The sequence below is a fragment of the Taudactylus pleione genome, unplaced genomic scaffold, assembly GCF_031769625.1.
Source record: "Taudactylus pleione unplaced genomic scaffold, aTauple2 ptg000152l, whole genome shotgun sequence".
Classification (NCBI taxonomy): Eukaryota; Metazoa; Chordata; class Amphibia; order Anura; family Myobatrachidae; genus Taudactylus; species Taudactylus pleione.
Genome location: NW_028284554.1, coordinates 888,114 through 916,066, shown reverse-complemented (window position 1 = coordinate 916,066; position 27,953 = coordinate 888,114).

Here is a 27,953-nt window from a genome sequence, read left to right as displayed (position 1 = left end):
GTCCATCCCCCCAGCAGTGCCCACAGTAGTAGTCTGTCCCCCCCCCAGCAGTGCCCTTAGGAGTAGTCCGTTCATGCCCGCAGTGCCCTTAGGAGTGGTCGTCCCCTCCCCCCAGCAGTGCCCTTAGGAGTAGTCGTCGTCCCTCCCTGGCCAGACACACACAGGAAAAAAAAAATATTCTCCACTTACCTTAATCCCCGCTTTGGCATCTGCTCCTCCGTCCGGTGTCCTCCCGGGCCGGCCCGCTCTGCATGACGGGAGAGACATCATGACGTCTCTCCCATCAGCCACTGCGGGAGCCGTGGACCACAGCGCAGCAGCCGATGAGAGTCTGTGTGACTCTCATCAGCTGCTAAAACAAACACACAGCTGCCGGCCCCGGCGACTGTGTGTTTGTGCTGTGTAGTGTGGAAGGCACTTATGTGCCATCCACACTACCGCCCTGCCCCAAGCTGATGCAGCAGCACTGAATATGCACTGAATATGCTGCTGCATGCAGTAGTGTGGGGACCCTCTGTGTGTGGGGGCCCAGAGACGACCGCCCCTGTTGCCTCCCCCTTAATCCAGCCCTGACCAATGGATTATGGCTTTGATCCCTTTAATCCAAGCTTCTGTCTCAGTGTCATTATTTCTAGTTTTAGGTTAACAAAATAAAGTAATACAACCAATGGGTGTCTTATTTTTTTATAACATTGTATGCAGCACAGGTTAGTGTTACAAAGTCAGATCTAACAATGATTAAACAATGTGCAACAATATGCAGACTATATAAATATGTTGATATAATCTGATTATGTAAATTTACAATTAATGAGAACCAGGGGGTGGGAAGGCAGGGAAGGGCATCCATGTGGATGTAAGCTACATGTTGTTGGTGTGTGGACAATGATCTTGACAACCTTGAGCCAGGGAATGGTTTAGAGTATCAGGAGTGGTCAGTTGTGGAAGTATGTCCACTGAGCCAGGGACTGGCTGGGAACCTTTAGCCAGGAGGGGGCAAATGAAGTGGCCCTGGCTTTTCTATCAGTACACATATACTTTAGTAAAAGGAATAATACATTATCATTTCCAATGATTTTCTTAGAATAACAGGCCCAAGACCTGCCCACCCCCCAAACTTCCTCATTAAAACTAGCTAGGATACTCAGCGTTGCCCCGGGTTGAAGACTTGACCCTGAAGTACACCTGCAACCTTTATTTGTTTACATTGTCCTCGCCTGTCACGGTCCTGTGGAACCGACCCTCCAGATATGCCAATCTAAGAATCGCCGCCCATGACTTTTACAGGTTACCTCAGCACGTGTGGTTAAATAAACCGGGTAACTGCCACCAGCAGAAGTAAACTGTAATGCTAAAGCATAAGGTGGGCTTCTGCTCCCACCTGCACACACACTTATCAATACTTAGAAAAATAGGTAGCATGAGCCATATGAGGCCTTGGGTCATAAAAACACAGGTCCAGAACTAGAATTAATATTTAAATCAAGAATATCTTCAAAGCTTAGTTACAAATAGTTACAAGGTTATAATAATGAATCACACAAATACTCACAATTTCCAGAAAATAAAATAAAATTAACAAATTGGGAAAACAAACCACTCGGACCACTTCGACTTAAGTGGTTGTGGGATGAGGCAGTACCAATGATGAATTCTGGATCACCTGTACCTTTCAATAGCCTCAAGCAAAATGAACCCTGAACTACAAGTGTGTCACATTTTTATGCCTGCTTATACAGGCATCCCCCCTCACCTCCCTCCCTGGGGTGATTTTAACCCTTGGTCATATGTGCAGGGGTTATTTTAATTATACATTCAGCTCTTTTAGGTGGGCTGGTCCAGTCAGGGTCGCCGATGGGGGCCCACGTGGCAACGGCATTGATTTGGTGCCAGCCTGCCAGCTGATTACAGCTGGTGTACTGGCAGGCAGACAAGAAGAGACAGCGTCGCTGTCTGTCCATGTCTGTTGCTGGTTGCTGGTGTGGCAGCTGTAATTAGCTGGCCACCCGGACCCAAATCCACACCTGCTGGTTGCTGATGGCACACAGGGGGAGGTGAGAGGCTGCTGGATGGACACGGGAGGTGAGTTGCTGTGGGAGCATAATGTGTAAGAGGCATTACTGTGTGGCTTACATAATGTTATGTGGGGCATAATCTGTAAGGAGCACATCTTGTGTGTGGAATAATGAGTTATACTGAGCTCTACATCTATTTGGCATAATCTGTAAAGGGCATTACTGTGTGGTATAATGTATAAGGGGCATTACTGTTTAGTGGAAGGGGCATTATTGTGTGGCATAATGTATAGGGGCATTATTGTGTGGCATAATGTATAGGGGCACTACTACTGTATGACATAATGTGTATAATGGGTACTAGTGCATGGCATAACATGAATGAGCTCTGTGTGGGGCCAAATATGATTTTTTTTTACCTTTGGGGGGCCCTTTTAAGATTTTGCTATGTGGCCCCCAAAGTTCTAGTTACACCCTTGCATGCAAATACAGAGGGCTGACTAATATATATGATCACTTTAAAAAGGACTAACTCTGGATTCAATATGAACATGTATGAGTCATAAAGTTTGACACTTACTCACTCTATGAGGTTAAAAGGATACTTTTGTAGCATTCACACAGGTTTTTGGCAAACTGCCAATTTTCACTCTAGTGCTCAGAGTCTATAACTCCTGCGCTGGCGAAGCACAGCTCAGTGCGCAACCAGCTGCCAGACAGAGAGGGGGGGCTTGTGTCGGAGACTGCACACAGGCCATCCTCTCTAGAAACGCCCCTGCCATGGATATCTTTTTTCTGATGCTAATTGGCCCCATTTCTATACAGTATATTGTGAATTTGTGACACTGCTATGTGGCTTTTTATAAATTGTGGTCACTAATGTATGGCATATTATGAATTGAAGGGAGCAGGGACCGTGGGTGAAATGTTGCCTAGGGTGCCCAGAAACCTTGCACGGGCCCTGAAGTTAATATAACATGGAGGATTAATAAACAAAATACTATACTTTCAAAATTTAAGAAACAACTCAATTTGCTATTAGCTGTCGTTGTACTATAACAGTACTGTAATTACCAGCGGCATAGAGATAGTTCTGATCTAAACATTATAATAGCGCTCTTATATTCCTCCTGAGAATTGGATGGAAGTGTATATAATTTATCAGTACTCAGGCGGCGAACATATTGCAGACCTTTTATTATAAGGAAACTTATAGCTTATTCATTGTCTGTTTTGTATTAATTAGTTTTGTTATTTCTTATTAATATATTTATAGTGATTAGTCCATACATTTTTTATAATGTTTTTTATTATTTAAACCATGTATCAATTATATAAATGTAATAACGTTTCTGTGTGAATTAGTACCACATTGTTCCACTTTGTATAGGATTAACAGTTAATTATATTGCAATTTGATCTTTGCATTACTTAGGATTGGCATTCCCTATTTTTTGAGGCATCACAAAACATTTATTTTTTGTGCCTTGTGAAAGGCACAGAAGATATCAACTACTTTGACTCTATAGGAGTGCACTCTCATAGCTAAATGTCAATCAAAATATCTTAAAACATAACCTTTATTAATTTTTGCAAGGAAAAGGAAAAAAAGATTAAAATGGACTTACACAGATTGTTATCTCGGTAGTAGTTACCCAAGTATGATAATCATAAAAACACCAGGTCAGAATGTTGCTGAGTATATTCAATAGATACGTGGAGTGACAACCTAGAGTATCAACACCCAGCAAGATAAGGATAAGACAGTGAATAATGAAGAGAGGAGTAAGGGGATGTAAGATACTGCAGCTAGGCTCTGCTGCTCCCTATCACACGAAGGAGTGGAGCAGAGGGAGTGAGAGATCTGCTAGTGCTGTAACCCCTGGAAGTAGCAGTAAACAGTGGACAGCCAAAAATTAATAAAGGTTATGTTTTAAGATATTTTAATTGTCATTTAGCTATGAGAGCGCACTCCTATAAAGTCTTTGGGTTGAAGTTCTCACAGAACTGATATACCCTCCCCTTTTTTGTCTACTTGCATGTACTCTGAGTAGCACCACCAGCCACAGTGGTATTTCATTACCACACAATACAGTTTAGGTGGATATAGCTTATTATATATACCTCTTATACATTCCAACAGACATATGTGGATCTGTGCAGTTATTCTCAAATCCCTCTTCCCCATCCCACATCTTATTGACTACTTTCTCAGAAATGCCTTTATCTTCATCTAAGTACAAAATATAAACTAAGAGGCAGTTTTAGCAAAATGCAAAAAGCCCCTTTACCGATGAAATTGGGATGGATATTTTTTTTGCTTTCACTGTACATAAATCAAAGGATATAAGCCCTCCAGAAGTAAGATGCATGAGGAAGTCTATAAAGTATCATGAGTCAGGTATAGTCACCACTGCAATGATAATCTATTAATAAATAGGCCCCACAAGCATTTCTAAAGCACATTAACCAGTGTACTTCAAATGTCAAGATTCATTAACATTTTACTTCCATGAGTTTTATAATAGCCAAATTAGGGTTGAAATGTGATGGATAACAATGGTTTACCTAATATGTTTACTTTTACAATCTTTTCACATTTGGGACTCAGGACCTCATTCAGTGGCGCTCATAAAATGTGAGCGCTCGCTCTGAATGAGGGCGGCCGCATCTATTTTTCGAGCGGCCAGGTTGATGGTCGCGATGGTCAACACCATCGCGACCATTGGGGCTTGCGACGAGACCCTTGTGGTCTATGAGAGCCAGAAGCTCACCACTGACATCACGAGTGATGTGAACCAGTGCCAGCTCCAAGAGCCTGGTGCTGGTTCATGAAATATAGGGGACCCCGACACATTTTTTTTCCCTGTATTTTCTGAACCAGGGCCAGCTCAAAGAGCCCGGGGCTGTTTATGCCTTTGTGGAGGGAACCACACGCCACTGTATTATGTTTTCTTTGGAAAACTGAAATCCTGTCCCATTCCAATTATCAGGTTATTAATTCTCAACCTCCCCCTTTCACCATTATAATTAATTAAATTCCTCATTAATAAATCCCCTTTCCTGCACAGACTGTTTTAGCAGATACAGATTGGAGGTCTGCTGAAAAATTGGACAAGTGAGTAGCGAGGATTGGATGTAGAATCTGCAAGCAGATCTGTGGTAAGATTGTGTAAACAGGGACTGATTCACTACCTATCACAACTGCGATTATGCATGCAATCGGCCAATTGCTGCATTCTGCGCATGCATATGCATCACAGTGTGCGTGAGCGAGCCAGCCACTGCGATCAGGACTGTAATCGCAGTGACTATGCAGACCCATCGCAGATTGATTGACAAGAGGTGCCATTTGAGGGTGGTGAGGGGGGGATGGTTGGCGAAACACAGGCATGCCAGTGCATTTGAATTCTGTTGCAGTGGCATGCATAAATTAGCCACTGTGATGCAGCCTAAGGACTCATAGCGTGCAATGAAGTTAGCAATTCTTGAGTAAGGTCAGAGTGTGACCTTACTCAGAGTGAGTGTGACCTAGTGTGCGTGAGGCTGTGATGGTACTCGATTGTACCGATGTTTTTGCAGTCTGTCTAAACATTACGGATGTGTGGAAGGTAAAGTGGCCGTCCTTATGTTGTGCTGCGGCAGCATAGCGATCGCAATGGATTAGCATACTATCATAGTGAGATTGCGTGCATAATTGCTATTGCAATCGCAGTTGTGATCCTTACCGAATCAGGCCCACAGTCTGATCTGCCATGGATTGGATAAGTGTGTACCCAGCATTAGACTTGTGTCTGTGTATTTCCATAATGCATAATTTATTATTTAGAAGTTTGCATATCTTGTACTCCTGGATAGGTTGAGTGGGAACAGGCTGGGACAAGCAAGCTGAGGCCTAGTACAGTAAGAGGGGAATTCAATTAGTCACAGGGTTTAGAAGTTATTTTATAACTTTCCATTGTTCTGACAAAGCTCATGTAGCATCTGCTTCTCCAAAGTCAGCTTTATTTTGCTCAACACTTCTCAGTTACCTCAATGAGCAGTTAGTCTGAGCACTAACCTTGCAGAATCTGACAGTTTGACTCAGAGCTGGCCCTAACCAGTTTGATGCCCTAGGCAAGATTTTGGGTGGTGCACCCTAGCACAGTTGCTAGTTCCGCCTCTGACCCAGCACCCCTCTCCCAGCACAGCAGCAATCAACCAGCAGTACAGATCACAGCAGCAGCCAGCAACATCCATCACCCCTCACCCATTGCAAACCTCATCCACAGAGCTAGAACTAGACACTTTGGTGCCCTGTGCCAGCAAGAGCATTGGCACCCCCACACCCCTTTTTGTCTCCCTGCAGATAGGCCCAGGCTACTGGACTCAGCCAAGAACCATGGGAAGAGGAGATGCTGTGGCTAGGCATGCCCAGCACCCTCCTCCAGTGGCGATTTTTGCTACTGCCCGCTGCTTCCACTGTCTCTGCTCCCATTGCTACTGGCTGTATGAGCTGCCGCCCAATCAGAGCTGAGCTGAGAGCTCTGATCACAGTAGGACAGCAACAGCAGAGGTACCATCTGCCTGTCCTGGTCCCGCCATTGCCTGCTGTCAAGCTGAGCTGGCGCAGGGCTGGAAATGCATGCCCCTAGGTATTCCAAATGCCCCAGGCATTTGCCTAGTTTGCCTATGCCTAGGGCTGGGTGTCAGCTGTCAGGGGGCAACAAGGAGCAGGCCAGATGACAGGGGGGTACAAAGGGCACATTGACATGATGTGGCGTTTGGTGGGCAGGGCTGGGCACCATTCCCAGCAATAGAGGGGTGTCACCCAGTTTCCTTGGAGGGATGAGGCCAGTATCTGTGTCGGTGGACGAAGATTCCTGGCTTCTTATGTGCTTCAGCTCCCGCAGCCTGACCAAAGAAGCAATAGTGATCCCAGCCTGCAACATCGGTCACTTTAGCCTCAGATTTCAATCACCAACACCAACGGAGTTTACTGGTGCAGCTCTCCGGCAGATACACCAGAGGATTTCATGGCTACACACTGCAGAGCGACTCCGGTCTGGGGTAAATCACGTCTCCACCACGGAACACACACTGGCTCATGCTCCCTTACACTGTTAAGATGCAGCTGCCTCCATCAGGCACAGCCAGCAGCACTTGACCCGCACAATTCCTACTTTCAGACAGCTACCTCAGGATAGTCTCCTAACGGTCAGTTGAGCCTCATTCTACATGCCATCCACCATTCCTGCCCGTGACACTTGCTTTTCTTTTATCATCCGACATTTCTGGTGGGTCTGGGATGAAATATCAAATACCGACATGGGAATCCCGATGCATAAAGATCCCATCTCCCCCCCCTAAACCCTCCGTTAATGGTGCCTAACCCTAACCTCCCCCCAGTAGTGTCTTACCCTAACCACTCCTTCCCGCACCATAAACCTAACCCTAACCTCCCCCTGGGGGTGCCTAACCGTAACCCTAACCCTCCCCGGGGCATGCCTAACCCTAATCTCCACCCTGTGGTGCTGCTGTTGTATCCAGCACTAGACAGACAAGCAGACATCAGCAGAGGTTTGCTAGGTCACAGTGGAGATAGTGGTGGTCACTGTCGGTGTCAGACTTAGTGGTGCCCTCCAGGTGCCGGTGCCCCTAGACAGCTCCATAAAATTGACTAAGGGTGGTGCCCTAAAAGTAGGTACTAATTACCTTGGTCCAAACTTATTTGATATTCTGGCAGGGACCTGGGCCAGCTGTTCAGGGTGACAAAACTCACCCAAGCCCACCATTTATCTCGACGGCCCTGACTATCATATGATGCATGTTTACATAATTAGACCTGACAGTTGCCTGGTGAAAATGCTAATGCTCAGTGCTGAAAGTGGGCTTGTATGCAACAGTATCCTTTTTCTTCATTTGTACAACTATAAAATTCCATTCACTGGAGGGCTCTGATATTGGTAACATAGCAATCTCAGATCAGACCCTAACATGGTTTGAACTGTCTCTAGTGATTCCTCAAGTCATGTCGTATTATTGGAGGTTTCCAGCCTATTTGTTCTCCTCTGAGGATTTAAATCATAATTCACCAAAAATTTTCTAATTATGTAGAACAGTGGTTCTCAAACTCGGTCCTCAGGACCCCACACGGGTCACATTTTCCAGTTCACCCAGCAGAGGTGTAGTCATTACTCACAGACACATCTTAAAAGATCCACAGGTGGAGCTAACAATTTAATTTGTGATTATGTGAGGAGACCTTGAAAACATGCACTGTTTGGGGTCCTGAGGACCGAGTTTAAACAGAAGCAATTGCACCAACATTTTCAGGTTGTGTTGATCTTGCAACAGTATATTCAGCTGTATAACACTTTGTATTTCAAAACTGAGTTCTGCCCTTGATGTGCACCTTTTAGACCTTAGTAGCATCACAGACATGTGCGGTGCTACCAAGGCATTTTATGGGGTGTTGTCATGGTCACATTTATTATGGGTCTTCAACCTTCAGGGTCTTAGACAGAAAAGTGCTTCAGGAAAAGACAGCAGAATTATTCCTAGTGCGGCACTCCATGGAACACCAGAAGATGCTTCTTGGACCAGTATGTTGCACAAGGCTGACCTATATGTAGTCATTGCAATAGAGGTGGCCATATAGAAAGAGCATGTAGCCAGTTGGAGCCATTAGAGCACTCAGGAAGACCATAAAGCTGGGTCCACAGTCCAGAGGTACAGAGATAGGTATGGTATTACAGAGCCAAATTTCAGCAGTTGTCATGCCAGGCGCATACACTGGTCCACAAGTCTGCGTGACAAATGTTTTGGGCATGGTCACATGGTTCAATGTGCATCATGCATAAGGATTCATAAACCAGAATGACACCAAGAAAGATGTTTTTGTACATTATACTACCATTAAGAAGAACAATCCCAAGAGGTACCTCCGTAGTGTGGGAGATGGAGAGACGGTCAAGTTTGATGTTGAGAAAGGAGAGAAAGGTGTAGAGGCAGCTAATGTTACTGGTCCTGGTGGTGTCCTAGTTTGAGGCATTAAATATGTAACATATTGTACCAAACATCAGCATTTCCCAACTTGCATAAGTTACCATTGCGAGAGTTCTCATCAGCAGTTGCCTTAAAAGAGACATTACTATCCTTTTACCTATGGAGTAAGCCATATAGACACAGAGCATTGTACCCTACTGTTCCAATAAAAATGAAGAGTTGGAAAGAACAGTTGGCCAAAATACTTAAATACAAGGTTGGCCAATGCAACAGAACATACAGAGAGCATTTAGACCCCAATTTCTCCAAAAGCCACTTGATCAGTGTAAACATCAAGTAGATAAAAGCCATTCAAGTATGATGCACAACAACCACCCGAAGCCATGTGCAGATAGTCCCAAAGAAGACCCAGAAAACATTATTGAATCATCCTTGGCAAAGGGGTTGGGATTTCATAGACAAAACTCCCTGGATTTTATAATGTCTATGCTTTGGTCTGTTATATCCAGGTTGTCAGTAGTTAGAGATCAATAACTTGCTGTACCTGTAGTTGATTTTGTTGATGCTAATATCCATATTAGCTTTGACAAGGTCAGATAGGAGTATCAGATGTAACCACTGGCTTGATAAGGACAGTAGAGCAAAGCCAATGCTCATGCTGATTGTTCTTTTTGATGCAAACACAAAGCTAAGTGTTACTAGAGACTTTAATGGACAATTTCCACAAAACACTTGTGTAATTATTCCTTGCATGATGACATGTATCTTTTGGAGGGGAAACATGTGACACCTCTTTTGGAGGGGAAGCATGTGACACCCCTTTTGGAGGGGAAGCATGTGATACCCTGCAGTAACATTTAAAGTCCTGACCCAGCCACAGATAATATGCTGCAGCCATTAACTATTACTTTACAGGTGATTCTGATGACAGACATTTTGTGGCCAGTCAGATCTTACTCAAATTAGGCTATTTTGGAAATGGGCGTAGAAGCCAGAATCATTTTAACAAAGTTGATTTAAAAAACAAAGAAGAACAGTTTGAGAGATGACAGTTGTAGGTGTGGAGTGAGGAGAGCTAGAGAATGCAATTGAACAGAGTGACGCAGATAAAGAGATTAGCAGCTAAGTTGGAGAGACTGCAACAAGCAGTGTGGCTGAGACTTGTGGTTCCACACAGAGAGTCCCACTGAATTGAGAGCTGTACTTACCTTTTCTGTTTCTACCAGTAATAAGAAGGGAAGGTAAAGCTAATGTTTTGCATATGCTGATACAACTACAGACATTCCTCACTTAACGACCGAGTTTCGCTCCTACGACTCGGTTGTTAAACAAATTGGTCGTTAAGTGAGTACATTATAAAATGAAGCTGGAAAGAAGCTAGAGATAGCAGGTGACTTTGAGCTGGCACATTCAACCATTTCAACAATTTTGAAGGATAAAAAAAGAGTAAAAGAGGCAGTGAAAGCATCAACAGGATAAACTGTACTGTAATAGTACAGTACAGTGATGTATACAGTATGTAATACAGTACAGTACTGTACTGTACTGTACTTACAATCAGTAAAGAAAAGGAAACTGCTTTACTTTGCAAAACTTGTTTGTTTTATTTTTAATAACTTTGTTTACTTTGCATACAGTAACTTTATCTTTATGCTTCAAGATTGTTGAAATGGCTGAATGTGCCAGCTCCAAGTCACCTCCTATCTCTAACTTTCTTTCCAGCTTCAAAATCGCTTATGATCTTCATTTTCAAGTCAAGATCAATGGCCTTCCTTTTCTTTTCGTTCCTTCACTCTAACTTCTCCTTCCCTGACACTGAGATGCCATGCACGCTGCCTGTCGCTAAAGAGTCTGGGCGGGTCGTAATTCCGAAATGGTCGCTAAAAGGTCGGCGCAGCTCGTAAGTCCGAGGCAGAGGGTAAACAGGTAGGTCATTAAGTGAAGAATGTCTGTATTTCAGTTCCTAGAAGCCTATAAATTATGGATTGGTTATCTGTGTAATGCAGAATAATGAAATAATCTATACAATCTGTATTTAAGCTTGCTATATTTTATATATATATATATATATATATATATAATTAAAGTTTTGAAATTGCATCATTTTTATAATTTTTATATTTTTATAGATGTTCAAGTACTCCTTTTAATTCTCCACCCCAATGTTTTATACAGTTATTAAGTATTCTGCACAAGTTTTTTTTGAGAAGTATTTTAGAGAGTTATTTTAATAATAATTTTTATATGGAAATAGAAATGTTAAGGATTTTTAGGGATTTTAGTATTTATTTATTTTTTTATGTATGTATATATATATATATATATATATATATATATTATATATATATATATATATATATTTAAAAAAAAACTTTTTGTATTGTTATCATAATTGTATCTCTAATATTTGTTTGAATACTGTCTTTGGATTCATAATATATCAACATGCGGTTACAATATAAGACTCTTTTATACACTGGGGATCCTGCCTTCTTCCTAGTAGAATTGTATCTAACTACTATGTATTGGAGGAATCACCAACAAAATGGCGCCTCCCATGGTGAAGACTAAGTAGCCTGATGCAACTATTCTTCTAGTATCTGTACTTGATATAAACAGCACAGAGACATTAGAGGGCGGGATCAGCAAGGTATATAAGGCGACTCAGAATAAGGTCCCTCATAACCCTTGAGGAAGCCTATGAGGTGAAACATGTTGGGAACTCTGTCCAACACCCTGCACCATTGATTAAGAGACTATCCTGTATATCCCTGGAAATCACGATTCTACAAGAAAACTCTCCCTTAGGACCAGCCACCTTGTTTTTAAGATAAGTTTTTGAATTCTATTGTAACCACTGTTTTAAAAATTATTTACCATGAAATAAAAAACACTATTTGATACTAGTGACAGTAGTTCACTGTTAAAGATATCCAAATTGGTGGCGTGCTGGAGTTGGGGGAAGAGAGCAATTAGAAAGGTGGAACGTGAGGGATTCCTGTCCAAAGATGGATTTATTGTTACGCTTAATATACAAGTGTACTTACGGTACGGGTACTCACTTCTAAAAAATTGTTCATTGTATTATCTGACAATACCACACTATCAGGCACTTGTCCCCTCTCTCCTCTTCTAAATACATATATATATATATTATATATATATATATATATGATAAAAAACAGCGGTGGTACAGCACTCCTTGCGGCTTTGTGAAATAACAAACTCTTAGGGTGGCATGTAGTATAGCAACATTTCAGTGCCCTTTATTGTGGTACTTTCACCTGATGGAAATTTCCTACTGTGCAGGCACCCGGCGCAATTGATCTAAACATGGAGAGCCGGACACGCTGGTCTATTTATATATATATATATATATATAATTAATTAATTAGTCTGTTTGCTTGATAGTTTATCCAGTTATGCATTCGGACACCCCTGCACCGATTGGGATGAAACTAATGCGAGGTGGTCCAGTTGGATCCTGGCCAGGTTTTATGGGGATTAGGATCCCGGTCGGATATGTTGTTGGTGTACGCTGGGCAGAACCACACCTACCAGGAGTCAGGGGAGAAATTCTCCAGTTATATCTATCAGCTGGACTAACTGATCCAACTTCTCATGTCAAAGAAATGGATACCCTTAGCAGAGGTGGATGACAGGCATATGCAACAGTTGTTATGGGGATCACTGTCCCTTGACCCAGTAGCAATGAAAATAAGAAATTCTCAAGTGAAAAAAAGGTCACATAACTTAATTCAACTGATACAGGATGTGAAACAAGAGGAACCTATAATGCAATACCAAGAGGTGACCAAGAAAGTCAAGGTCATACAGTCAAAGCCTGAGGCTGACCTTCCCAGCACAGAGCTAATGAAGGGTGTGGAGAAGCATGGTGAACAGATTGCCCAGCTGATGAAATGCAGAAACAGATACAGACCCATGTCCAGAAAGACCACATTGCCGAGCAGCTGCATCTAAGAACCCACACATATCAGAAGCAGATGCTATTCAGAAGCAGGGCGGGTGTTTCACTTGTGGAGAAGTGGATCACTTCGCTAAACAATGTCCTCAGATTTGTGGAAGAAGGAGGTCTCCCTCATCACCCCACAGTGATGGGAAGCCTTCAGGACACTGAGGTTGAGGGCCAGGATACTCCACACTGGCCCTCTAAAGAAAGTTGAATTTAACACTGTGGGGAACTCTCACCTGGGATGGAGCTATTTGCCCGAAGGACTGCTGGGACCCATGCCTCATGTGCCTGAATGCCTAAATCGGAAACCTTGTACGGGCTTGCAAGATAGTAATTCAGTAATACATTTATCCATAGTGTTCAAAAAGTGGGACTGAGAGAATCTGTGCGACTTGCCCACCAAGCCATTGTGTAGACTGACCATCTTGGGTCTGAGCATTAAGAATTATCCCTACCTCAGGTAAATCACTGCACCATTGAAGTTTCCATTGAAAATAGCTGGCATAGAAGAGAAGGTGAAGGTGGTTGCACTTGTTTGTCCTGAGGAGGTGAAAGTGGGAAAATAAAGCTATGGAACTACAAGTCCCAGCATACAATGAAAAAAGGATACGAGTGACTGCTTTACCTTACTGCAAAGTGATTGAAAGACCCATGAAAGATCCATAAATAAGGGCTCCAACTTGCAGTGCTGCCATTGTGTGTGGCTGGCTGTATATAGTAGAATTATAATTTTTTATATATATATATATATATATATATATATATATATATTAGTGCATCCAGATAGTATTCACGCTTTACTTTTTCCACATTTTGTTATGTTACAGCCTTATTCCAAAATGGAATAAATTCATTTTTGTCATCAAAATTCTACACACAATACCCCATAATGACAACGTGTAAAAAGTTTTTTTGAGATTTTTGCAAATTTAATAAAAAAAGAAAAACTAAGAAATCACACGTACATAGGTGTTCACGGCCTTTGCCATGAAACTCAAAATTGAGCTCAGGTGCATCCTGTTTCCACTGATTATCCTTGAGATGTTCCTATAGCTTAATTGGAGTCCACCTGTGGTAAATTCAGTTGATTGGACATGATTTTGAAAGGCATACACCTGTCTATATAAGGTCCCACACTTGACAGTGCATGTCAGAGCACAAACCAAGCATGAAGTCCAAGGAATTGTCTGTAGACCTCTAAGACAGGATTGTCTCAAGGCACAAATCTGGGGAAGGGTACAGAAAAATATCTGCTGCTTTGAAGGTCCCAATGAGCCTCCATCATCCGTAAATGGAAGAAGTTCATGGAAGTACTTTACGGATGCACTGTATACAGTATATCCTGTATATATATATGTAGCAAGATCAGGGTAAGGTTGATATTGCCTGGGGTAAACAGTTGCAATTGTCATGCAGCAGCCACATAGTGGTCCAGGGCCCACAGTTAGTTTTATTAACAGGATAAAAAAAAAATAACAGTAAATCCTGGCCTCTCTGGCTCTAACTAAACAAAGTGAGAGTGGAAGACGTCTTTAGCACAGCAGTTATATTCAGTAATCACAGTGTCTCTATCTCTCCGCAGGCCTTTGACTTGTTTCCCAGGCAGTGGGAGACTGACTATAGAGACTGGCATACCCTTTATCAGCCTCTCACAGGAGGTCTAGCAATAAAAGATGCTAATCAGCTTCTGTCTACCAGTTAGGGGATAAAAACCTGTGGCAAAATCCTTTCCAGTGTCTTCTTCACATATCCCCACTTCCTGTTTCGACTTGTGGGGCAGACCGCCTGTAGCCCCCAAACAAAAGGCACAAAACAAAGAATTTTAAAGTCAGGTGTCCTCAAAACTGGTTGGGTGCACAATGCTACCTTTAATCGCTAAAAGCCTTATCTGTCTCAGAATTCCACTTACCCATAACTGACTATTTACCCTTGGTAAGGTCAGTCAAAGGGAAAGCAATGGTGGAAAAATTGGGTATAATCTTGTAGAATATCCAGTGATTCCTAAGAAAATGCTCACCTGCTTCTATTTCTTGTATCCAAGACTCTTCATCCCTAAGTAACACTTTTTTGGGTTGGCTGTCTTTCCTGCCTCAGGGATGGATGGCCTGATTCAGAGTTTTAAGTTCACACAGCAGCTGCATTTTCTTGGATGCAGCTGCATTGTGTAAAATATGCTAATGCTGCAGGAGACATCGTGTGTAAATAGACGGCTCCTGCAAATTTTTGTTATCTGCTGCTGTGACCAAGGACACATAATTGGATCATCTGCAAAAAACATCAGCCATCTGAGTAACCCTCAGGTTATACAAGATGGCCTGTGTTTTCACTCTGCCGACCCCAGTGTAGCTGCATCTGAAAATGAAGTCACTGGCCTTGGCACACCTTGAAAATGGTGTGAACACCCCCGTTTTCAAGAATGCTGGACATCGTTGTCCCTTTCCTGCCCCCAAACAGCCACAGCATGTCAATCATGCTGCGGCTTAGGGGGGTCTGGGACCACCATCACAGTCAGTGATTGGCACACGAGCAGTACAGATCCCGTGCATACGCCAATTCTTAAACATGAGAGTTGTGAGTAAACCATAGGGTTTACGTACAATTTTGAATCAGGCCTGGAGTCCAACACTGCTTGTACCCTGGGTAAGTGAGACTGGCAATCAGAAGTGTAGATTATGACATCATCGATATAAGCTGCAGCATACTGTTTATATTGCCTTAGAATTTTATTCATCATCCTCTAAAAGGTGGCGGGTGCTCCATGAATCCAAAATGGCAACATCTTGTATTGGAATGGACCCTTTGGTGTAGAAAATTATGTCTTTTATTTTACACTGTCTGTAAATGGAACTTGCCAGTACCATTTGGCTAAATCTAGCGTAGTTAAGCACTATGCTGTTCCCAGCCCAGCCTTTCAATAAGTTCATCCATATGAGTCATTGGATAGGCATCAATCTTAGAAACTTTATTAAATTTATGGAAATCATTGCAGAAGCGTAAGCTTCCATTGATTTCCAAAATGAGTACAATGGGATTTGACTACTCACTATGTGACTCTTCAATTATATCTGATTCTAACAACTTTTTAATTTCTTTAGACACCACCACCTGGGCTTCTGATATTCTATAGGGTTTTAGGTTAACCCTAAGCCCTAGTTCAGTGATTATGTCATATATAATGACTGTTGTTTTACCAGGTATTTCAGAAAACATAACTCTATTGTTAATGAGAAATTCTATAGCCTCATGCTGTTGACTGGTTGAGAGGGTTTTGGTTATTTTTACTTCAGGCACCAAAGCTACCGAGTTTACCGGAGAGTCCGGGGTGGCTGAGAGAGCTAATCTATCCTTCCAAGATTTTATAATATCTACATGAGAGATCTGTTTTTTTCCCCAGGGCGGTACACCTAATTTGTAATCTCACCCACTTTTCTATCCTCTCTAGCCTTTACCAGAATAGGGTTTTTTGGCTATCCTGAGGAAAAAATATATTTTCTCCATTCAATGTAAGGCACTGTTTTCCTATGAAATTACATTTTCTACTTCAGGAAAAGTTAAACCATTCTGCACCCCACTGCTGCTCTTGCCATTTTCTGACTCCCAAATCATGTCTGAAATGTACAAAGTGAAGAGAATTACTGCACAGTGCACACACTCCATTTTCATCTTCCAGGAAGGTGTCATGTCCTGTTCCAAGATGACCACCAGACTGCACATGCCTGGCGCCATCTTGTCACTACTCTGTCACGGTGTTCTCCCACTTAGCTCCAGAGTTGCCCCAATATTACCGGCACAATGCCTTCCAGCACCCCTGTACCACTACCCTGTCACCAAATACAGTCACCGTCTGGTAAGTTGTATATCAACCCGCTCCACTCCATCAAACCAGTGTATAATAGTGAGTATGGCTGTATCTTATATAACACCAATAAAACCACTCTACTTGTTAAGCAATTGGACTGTTCATTGTCTGGAACTCTGCTACACCTACAAACCTCTTTACACATATTTCCAACATAAAAAGGGGAACACTTCAGATTTGTAGAACATCCCCACTAATACTGCATCAGTAACATTAATAAACGGATTTGGGTTACCTACTTCTGTAACAAATCAAATTTCCCATATCTTCTCAAAGTGGGAAAAAATCTGTCCTCAATACAGCATCATACATCAAATCAGGAATTAATCCCACAGTGACTACATTGTGACCACGTTGTGTTTCTACATTCACTTAATCAGTAACATAATACTGAGTATAGCTGTGTAAAAAAGTTACATTGAGTACAGCATCCATAGACGATGTGATGGCAGCAGCACCGGTCAGCCTGAGTAAGCTTCAGCTTCAGAACAGGCAGCCCCATGGGGAGATGTTTTCTTCCCCCTGGGACTGAAAGTACAGGGTGCAATTAGCAAAAAAATGCTTCCAACTGCTCTGCATTTTGGGCAGCCCTACACTGCTTCTAGGGGCTGCAGCCGATGCAGTCCCTAGATGCCGATGTTATATGCAGTGCCACCGCCGCTTCCAGCACCTGCCATATTGGTGACCCAGGTGCCAGGACCCTTTCAGTCCAGCAGCGGCAGCCCCCATGATGCAAGAGGGTGGTTCCAACCATTGTTAATCCGCAACCCAGGGGGAGCCAGTAGCAGCAGCAGCAGCAGCAGTCAAATGAGGAAGAAGGGAGGGAGGCACAGAGGGAGTGCAGATGTGGAGGGGAGCAGAGACATAGCAAGAGTAGCAGCAGTGGTACTCAAGGGCCATCCAAGATCTGTCCCTGAGAGTAGCAGACCTTCCAGAGGGAAGCAGCGTTATACAGGTGGGTGGCAACACAGAGCTACATAGTGCATGGCTATGTGAGTCACACATGCAGAATTGAAGCCACTCCCCTGCTGTAAAGCCTCTCACTGTACAGACACAGTTTAACTTCAATCAGCAACTTCCGGGTTAGTGCAATTCCAGTCTATTATATAGGTGGGCACCTTCACAATAACTTATCTTGGTTTGGGTGAGGAAAATGTTTATGTAAGCATATACTGATACCTCTACACTACAGAAAGTATAGGGGACAATAAGTGCTGGCAACAGTATAACTTTATTATTAGAAATATATAGGAGGACAATATTATTACATATTTCCAATACAGGGGCACACATTTTTATTTTTAAACAGTACAGGGGATATGCAATGCACTTTTACAGTGCTAGCAGTACCAGCTCAGGAGGATCCCAATACTACTTGGCATTGGGCTTGGCATAACGAGATGTGAGGATCTACCCTAGAGAACCGGGACCAATGCTAAGTAGCACACCCTGTATGTGTAGGGGAGAGAGCAGATTTTGCAGGCAAAATAGCCAACAATGTGTGACAAATTTTGATCCCCCACAAAAAAAATGCAGCTTGATAAATTTACCCCCTTGCCTTTGCTGTAAGATAACTTGTCTGTGATGTTCACAGTGTAAACATAAATACAAGTTGGCAATTCTGTGCCAACTCCCTATGGAAACAGCAGGTGCACATCATATACCATATACATCCTAGACGCATAAATAAAAAATACTATTTTGAAGGTTATATGTGAACAGTCACATCCTGCTCCTGCTCTGAGGGGATGGCTTCGGACCGCTGAATGGTCAAGACAACCAGGCAGCACCTGTAAGGGAAACGTTGCATGGAGGAGTATTTCTCTCCTTCTGTGCCGTGAAAAGTACAGCGCAAACGCCAAGAGCAGAGGCAGGGAAGATTCAATATGCCGGCCACACCCACGCAGGTGTCTGAGGTCTCTACAGAAGGGGCCTCTGCCAGTGATTTAACTGCCCAGCTTCCTGCACAGGCTGCTCCCTATCAGGATATGTTGTAGGTGATTAGGGAAACAGTGGCACCTTTATTTCAGGAGAAGGCTGACACCCTAAAGCATGCATTGCAAGATAAGAAGGAACACCTCTCACAGCTTACACAGAGGGTTCAAGTTACGGAATTCCGCATGAGGGAGGCTTTTCAAGATAGTTAAGAGCTGAACATAAAAAGCAGTATGCAATTTGTAATAAATTGGATGATCGAGAAAATAGATCCAGAAGAAACACCTCACCTGCCGACGCTGCTGCGTATCTTCAAGAAGAAGCTGGAGAAGCTGACCACTGATTTTCTTCTTTCTGTCTCATCAGTTCCATTGCCTGAAGATAACCTGTTGTTATATGCTGCAGAACTTACTTGGTTATCCGGTTTGGTATGACATTTACTAAATTTTGGAAGAGTTTCTTGATGAGTTTTGTTTTAGGACTCCCTATATTGACTCAGCTATCATTAGACCTTTATGATCTAATGCTGATTGGTTTTCTTTTTTAACCTTCACCATTTATATTTCTATTTAATGATATATAGCCTTATCCCGGCTACATTATGTTTTTTATTAAGTTACTGTTCTTTGGGGTACATACCTCAGGCCGTCCCCTCGGCGACTGTGAATTGAAAGTTTTTCTTACATAAGTATCTACGGAAGTCCTATATTGAATCATGTCTGAGGTAAAAACCTGTTCTTGGAATGTAGGTGGGCTTAATTCCCCTTTAAAAATATATATATTTTTTATTTTATTTGAAAAAGATGCACATTGATATTGCTCTACTGCAAGAGACATATCTTACTGATGCGGAACATGTTACACTATCTGCATTGGGGTATACATTAGCAGAGCCCGCCTCTTACAATTCTAAAGCTAGAGGTGTAACCTTATGATTAGGAAAGCTTGAATCCGAAGGTGGGAATTACTATTTTGGATCCTGAAGGGCAGTTTACTATTAGCGAAATTTCACTGTTGACAGAATCTTTAGTTATATGTAACCTGTATGCACCCTCTGTTTATTCTAAAAAGTCTTTTCAGAAATTACTAGCTAAATTATTGCTGTATGTAGATTCCCATTTGTTGGTTGGAGGGGATTTTAATCTTACTGCAATGACTGCTATGGATAAGTCAATTAAACCTAAACAATCCTCCACCTTTGGGCATTACACAGTTTGTTGCGCAAACAGAGGAGACGGTAGAACGGCTTTTGCTGTTGAATACCCCAGTACCGGGCAGACTGGCCTTTTATGCCAGGAGCTGCACACTGAGGACGTCATTCAAGAGGCGCTCACAAAATGCGAACACTCGCTTTGAATTAGGGCGGCCGCATCTATTTTTCGGCCCGGCCTCCCGTCCGATCGCTAGCTCACAGCTTCAGCAAGCGGCCAGGTTGATGGTCGCGATGGTCAACACCATCGCGACCATTGGGGCTTGCGACGAGACCCTTGTGGTAGCGTCTCGTCTGCCGCAAGCCCCAGTGAGCTTTCGGCTCTATTAGAGCCGGAAGCTCACCACTGACATCACGAGTGATGTCAGTGGGGCCGCCCCCAAATGGCAGGCGTTCCGTTGGGAATGCCTCCATTTGGCAAGCCACCGCCCCGCCTACAAAATGGTGCGAGTGATCGCCATCGACAGCCGCCCCTTTTGTAGTAAGCCCCGGAGCGAGAGAATTTTTCTCTCGCTCCAGGGCTTGTGCACGCGCAGTGCGGCCGCTGCGCGAGCGCAGGGCCTCTACATCGACCCGCTTGCAAGCGGGTCTGATGGAGACCCTGAGATCAGTGTTTATATATAAAGGAGATGGGAGAACGGCTTTTGCTGGTGAGACCTTGCGGCTAATGAGCCCTGAAAATATCGCTACCAGCAATCACAAATCCATCTCCACTCCTGTTTGCCTCCTCTAGTTGAATACCCCAGGACCGTGTGAGTGCTATTATATCCCCTTAAGAGAGGACAAAGCCTCTCTATCTATGTTGTGCACACACAGATACAATAACCAAACAAACACTGAACAAGACATTTATTATTTTTTTGCTTGCTATATACTTTCAAGTATCGCAAATAAGGTGGATATTGGCAACTAATAATCTCTCATATTGGGAATCACTACAGCAGAACAGTGTTTGGTGAACTATTTTATAAAATTAACCCATTCAGCCGGACGTGGCTAATTGATAAGATAATCTAAAATAATCTTTGGATTCCAATGCTTACATATGTTTAACAATCAGCTGATATTATTTAATTAGATGTGAATATTATCATATTATTCTTCTAAATTATCATTTAGTTTTAAAATGCAAGTATATGTGTATTTTATATATGTTTATTTATATTTGTATTAAATGTTTGTATAACCTTCACACGGTGCTGCTGATTTCACCACAATAGAGTGCGGTTATCAGTCTTCTTTTTGCCTAAACAAAAGTACTGGTTGCTCTATTGTCTAATACCCCTTTTACACCGGAGCTAAAACCCGGGTTTTTGAAGGGTTAACCCGGGCAGCTCCCTGGTGTAAAAGGGCAGAGGGTTGGATCGCCGGGTCGAGTGACCCGGCAATCCAACCCAGGTAACTAGCAGGGTTTAACACGGGCGTAGCCCGTGAAACCCTGCTATGGGAACAGCGCACTCTGGGTCACGAAGACCTGGAGTGCGCTGCTAGCCGGCCGATTGGTCCGGCTTCAGTGGCGCTTGGAGATGACGTCATCTCCAAGCGTCCACTTTCACTCCGCAATAGCCGGGTCTATGCAGATATTCCCGAGTCAGCGCCGGCAAAATTCCGGGTCTGATCCGGATAGGAACTTTGTTCCAACTCCGGGTCAGACCCGGAATTTAGTTGGAAAAGGGGTATAAGAGGAGGTAGTGGCTGCTATGAGTCTGAAGCCCTTTATAGCACCTTGCCCTGATAAGGTTTCAGATTAATTTTATAAAATATTATCTGATAGGATTGTTGATACTCTATGTAATGCTTTTAATACCATTGTGGAGGAGGGAAGGATTTCTTTATATTTTAATTCTGTGACAATTAGAGTACTCCCTAAACCTAACAGGGACCCGAATGATCTAAGGACCTGATTCAGAGCCGCTGGCTAGGATGCGTTCACTTGTAGCTGCCGATAGATGGCATAGTGCGCATGTGTATGCATCTCAGTGCACGTGCACGAACAGTGCGAGAGATCGGGAAGTGGTCGCTCGCTGCGCATAGACAGCCCAGCAGAGTGAGTGACAGAAGAAGACGTTTGTGGGTGGTGACAGGGGCTGGACATTATAAACGTGGGAGTGGAGGAGCAAACACAGGCGTGCCAGAGCATCTCAACGCCATTTAATAGGTGTACATAATTAAAAGGCAGGATCATAGTACACTGGTTTTTACACTGAAGTGCTCGCAGTGCTTGCGGTAGGGTATGGTCGGCCGATGTACTGATGGTTGCATACACTTCCTGGAGATGATGTGCACAAGTGGGCGTCTTAAGACAGGCTGGTGGGCATCTACATACACAAATCGATCACACGCCAAGACATATTGGGTATACTTATGCCTTGCCGTATGATCGCCTGCCTTGCTGGGTGTGTGCCGGATTTGCATATGCTGGGTGTGAGCGTACGCATCTAGCGAGTGGCTCTGAATCAAGTCCTAAGTTCATACCACCCGATTTCACTCTTAGGGTTGGGACCAACATTCGTGTTGTTCCCAATTTGCATTTTTGGGTGATAATATCACTTTTTTGCAAATCGGGAATTTACTATCATTAAAGTCGGGTGATTTCCACATTTTTTTTTTAGCTTGAAATCAGGTGGTTTAATGCCGCAAATTCGGCCATTTAAACAATAGAAATGATATCACCATTGGCTTAATTCAGAAGTACTTTTCCCTTTTTTAATACAAATCGGGAATTTACCATTATTCGTTTTGCTAAAGTTGCCCATTTTACCTTCAAATCGGGGACTCAGTAGAAGTTTTAAATGCACCACCTCCTGAGCTGCGAGTTGCCATCGAACATACACAAATCAGTGTAATTTGTGTATGTTTCTGAATGGCAAGTGTGTTCTAAAGATTAATTTAATAAAAAATTATGTGAGGTCCCCCCCCAAAATGCTAACCATCCCAGGGCTTGCCAGCCTGTCCTGGTACCTAAAATTATGGGGAACAAAATGTGTAGGGATCCACTGTAACTTAGGTACCAGCACCTGGCTGCAGGGCCAGTCCTGGTTTTAATTATAGGGGGAAAAAAATTACGTATGGGTCCCCCTATAATTAAAACCAGCACTGGACACTTTCTAGCGGGGGATTGATGCCACAGCATGGGGGAGCCCTTTCACCGGGCCCCTCAGCCGCTGCATCAGTCCTGACTGCTAGTCAGCCCAGGGGGAGTTGAGGACCCCCCAGTAAAGAGGTCCCCCTGTCTAAAGCATCCTTGACCTAGGCTGATAGTCCGGGCTATCCCTGCCACCCTAGGGCGGTGGGTGGCAGGTTGATAGTGTATGTAGTGTGTAAAAAAATTAGATTTAACAACATTGTCTTTACAGTGGTCCTAGCAAGCCTCCCCCGCATGCTGGTACTGGAGAACCACAGGTACCAGAATGTGGGGCATTAAGGGCCCGCTAGTACCTGTAGTTCACCTTTAAAGAAATGTGTAAAAAAAACTCAAAACACACACACCGTGAAAGTACAGTTTTATTACATACATATACACACTACTGGACAAGGGGACCACTCCTGGTAGTGTGTGTGTGTGTGTGTGTGTGTGTGTGTGTGTGTGTGTGTGTGTGTGTGTGTGTGTGTGTGTGTGTGTGTGTGTGTGTGTGTGTGTGTGTGTGTGTGTGTGTGTGTGTGTGTGTGTGTGTGTGTGTGTGTGTGTGTGTGTTAGGGGTGTGCACCGGCCACTTTTCGTGTTTTGGTTTTGGATCTGGATCTTTCTTCGTGTTTTGGATCTGGATTGGTTTTGCCAAAACCACCCTTCCGTGTTTTGGGTTCTGGGTTTTGTGTTTTGGATCTGTATTTTTTTTAAAAAAGCATAAAAACAGCTAAAATCACAGAATTTGTAGGTTTTTCTGCTCCTATGCTATTATTAACCTCAATAACCTTAATTTCCACTCATTTCCAGTCTATTCTGAATACCTCACACCTCACAATAGTGTTTTTATGTCCAAAAGGTTGCACCGAGGTAGCTGGATGACTATGCTAAGCGACACGAGTGGGCGGCACAAACACGTGACCCATCTAGGCATGAAACTGCAGTGGCAGACAGGATGGCATTGAAAAACTAGGCCCCAAACTGTACATAATGCAAAGAAAAAAAAGAGGTGCAAGATGGAATTGTCCTTGGGCCCTCCCACCCACCCTTATGTTGTATAAACAGGACATGCACACTTTAACAAACCAATCATTTCAGCGCCAGGGTCTGCCACACAACTGTGGCTGAAATGATTGGTTCGTTTGGGCCCCCACAAAACAAGCTGGCAATTTATCTGTCCCTGCACAAACTGGCTCTACGGAGGCAAGATGTCATCCTCATCCTCCACATCCACCGATTCCTCACCCTCTTCAGTGTGTACATCCTCATCCTCACAGAGTATTAATTCGTCCCTGCAGGAACCACAGGTCCCTCTGTACGTTCTGGAGGCTGGTCTCCCTGGAAGAGTTGATAATTCATTTTATGAACATCATCTTCTCCACATTTTGTGGAAGCAACCTCCTACGCCTTTCGCTGACAAGGTTCCCGGCTGCACTAAACACTCTTTCGGAGTACACACTGGAGGGGGGGCAACTCAGGTAAAATAGAGCCAGTTTGTACAGGGACCTCCAAATTGCTTCTTTTTCCTGCCAGTACAGGTACGGACTGTCTGACATGCCTACTTGGATTCTGTCACTGATGTAATCCTTTAACAGACAGACGCATGCTTGTCGCTGCTGCTTTGAGGATTCAAGTGCGGCTACAGCCCACACAATTCACAAAGACAGAAAAAAAAAAAGAATATTTTTATTGTTTGTGGAGCACACTTTGAGGGTTACACCACCCTTTAACAGTCAGACGCACGCTTGTCGCTGCTGCTTTGAGGATGCAAGTGCGGCTACAGCCCACACAATTCACAAAGACAGAAAAAAGAAGAAGAATATTTTAATTGTTTGTGTAGCACACTTTGAGGGTGTCACCACCCTTTAACAGACAGACGCACGCTTGTCGCTGCTGCTTTAAGGATGCAGGTGCGGCTACAGCCCACACAATTCACAAAGACAGAAAAAAGAAGAATATTTTTATTGTTTGTGTAGCACACTTTGAGGGTGTCACCACCCTTTAACAGACAGATGCACGCTTGTCGCTGCTGCTTTGAGGATGCAAGTGCGGCTACATCGCACACAAGTCACAAACACATTAAAAAAATAGTTTTTTATTTTTTGGAGCACTTTGAGAGTTACACCACCCTTTAACAGACAGACGCACGCTTGTCGCTGCTGCTTTAAGGATGCAGGTGCGGCTACAGCCCACACATTTCACAAAGACCGAAAAAAAAAGAACAATATTTTAATTGTTTCTGTAGAACACTTTGAGGTGTCACCACCCTTTAACAGACAGACGCACGCTTGTCGCTGCTGCTTTAAGGATGCAGGTGCGGCTACAGCCCACACAATTCACAAAGACAGAAAAAAGAAGAATATTTTTATTGTTTGTGTAGCACACTTTGAGGGTGTCACCACCCTTTAACAGACAGACGCACGCTTGTCGCTGCTGCTTTGAGGATGCAAGTGCGGCTACATCGCACACAAGTCACAAACACATTAAAAAAATAGTTTTTTATTTTTTGGAGCACTTTGAGAGTTACACCACCCTTTAACAGACAGACGCACGCTTGTCGCTGCTGCTTTAAGGATGCAGGTGCGGCTACAGCCCACACATTTCACAAAGACCGAAAAAAAAAGAAGAATATTTTTATTGTTTGTGTAGCACACTGTGAGGGTGTCACCACCCTTTAACAGACAGACGCACGCTTGTCGCTGCTGCTTTAAAGATGCAAGTGCGGCTACATCGCACACAAGTCACAAACACATTAAAAAAATAGTTTTTTATTTTTTGGAGCACTTTGAGAGTTACACCACCCTTTAACAGACAGACGCACGCTTGTCGCTGCTGCTTTAAGGATGCAGGTGCGGCTACAGCCCACACATTTCACAAAGACCGAAAAAAAAAGAACAATATTTTAATTGTTTGTGTAGCACACTGTGAGGGTGTCACCACCCTTTAACAGACAGACGCACGCTTGTCGCTGCTGCTTTAAGGATGCAGGTGCGGCTACAGCCCACACAATTCACAAAGACAGAAAAAAAAAGAACAATATTTTAATTGTTTGTGTAGCACACTTTGAGGGTGTCACCACCCTTTAACAGACAGACGCACGCTTGTCGCTGCTGCTTTGAGGATGCAGGTGGAATCTAGACGGGATTTGGAACCGAGGACACACTACCTCCATCAATTGTCTAAATCCCACTGCACTAATGTCGGATACCGGACGCACGTCTAACACCAACATAGCAGTCAAGGCCTCAGTTATACGTTTTGCTTCAGGATGACTGCTGTCGTACTTCATCCTCATCGCTAGGGACTGTTGGAGGGTCAATTGTTTAGTAAAAGTAGTGATGTTCCTACTTCCTCTCTGGGATGATGAACAACTCCCAGCAGCAGCAACAGCACTAGGAGGAAGTGGTTCTTGATCTTTCCCTATTTTATTTTTATCGGAGAAAGTTTGGTCCTCCATTTATGTTATATTGATATATATACGTGCGGCTAAAGCGCACACAAACACAGAAAATATTTTTTTATTTTTGCTGGAGAGTAGTGCACTTTGTGGGTTACACCACCCTTTAAGAAATGAGCCAGCCGGCTCTTTACTTATGGGACACAGGCGCACGCTTGGCGCTGCTCCTTTGTTGATGCACGTGCAGCCACAGTGCACACAAGTCACAAACACAGAAAATATATATTTTTTTGGTTTGGAGTGTACTTTGGGGGTTACAGAACCCTTTAACGGTCAAGCCAGCCGGCCCTTTACTTATGACACAGGCGCACGCTTGGCACTACTTTGTTGATGCACGTGCGGCTACTGCGCACACAATTCACAAACACAGAAAATAATTTTTTTTTTGGTTTGGACTGGAGTGTACTTTCGGGGGTTACAGCACCCTTAACGGTCAAGCCAGCCGGCCCTTTACTTATGACACAGGCGCACGCTTGGCACTACTTTGTTGATGCACGTGCGGCTACTGCGCACACAATTCACAAACACAGAAAATAATTTTTTTTTTGGTTTGGACTGGAGTGTACTTTCGGGGGTTACAGCACCCTTAATGGTCAAGCCAGCTGGCCCTTTACTGATGACACAGGCGCACGCTTGGCACTACTTTGTTGATGCACGTGCGGCTACTGCGCACACAATTCACAAACACAGAAAATAATTTTTTTTTTGGTTTGGACTGGAGTGTACTTTCGGGGGATACAGCACCCTTTAACGGTCTAGCCAGCCGGCCCTTTACTTATGACACAGGCACACGCTTGGCACTACTTTGTTGATGCACGTGCGGCTACTGCGCACACAATTCACAAACACAGAAAATATTTTTTTTTTTGGTTTGGACTGGAGTGTACTTTCGGGGGTTACAGCACCCTTAACGGTCAAGCCAGCCGGCCCTTTACTTATGACACAGGCGCACGCTTGGCACTACTTTGTTGATGCACGTGCGGCTACTGCGCACACAATTCACAAACACAGAAAATAATTTTTTTTTTGGTTTGGACTGGAGTGTACTTTCGGGGGTTACAGCACCCTTTAACGGTCTAGCCAGCCGGCCCTTTACTTATGACACAGGCGCCCGCTTGGCACTACTTTGTTGATGCACGTGCGGCTACTGCGCACACAATTCACAAACACAGAAAATATTTTTTTTTTTGGTTTGGACTGGAGTGTACTTTCGGGGGTTACAGCACCCTTAACGGTCAAGCCAGCCGGCCCTTTACTTATGACACAGGCGCACGCTTGGCACTACTTTGTTGATGCACGTGCGGCTACTGCGCACACAATTCACAAACACAGAAAATAATTTTTTTTTTGGTTTGGACTGGAGTGTACTTTCGGGGGTTACAGCACCCTTAAC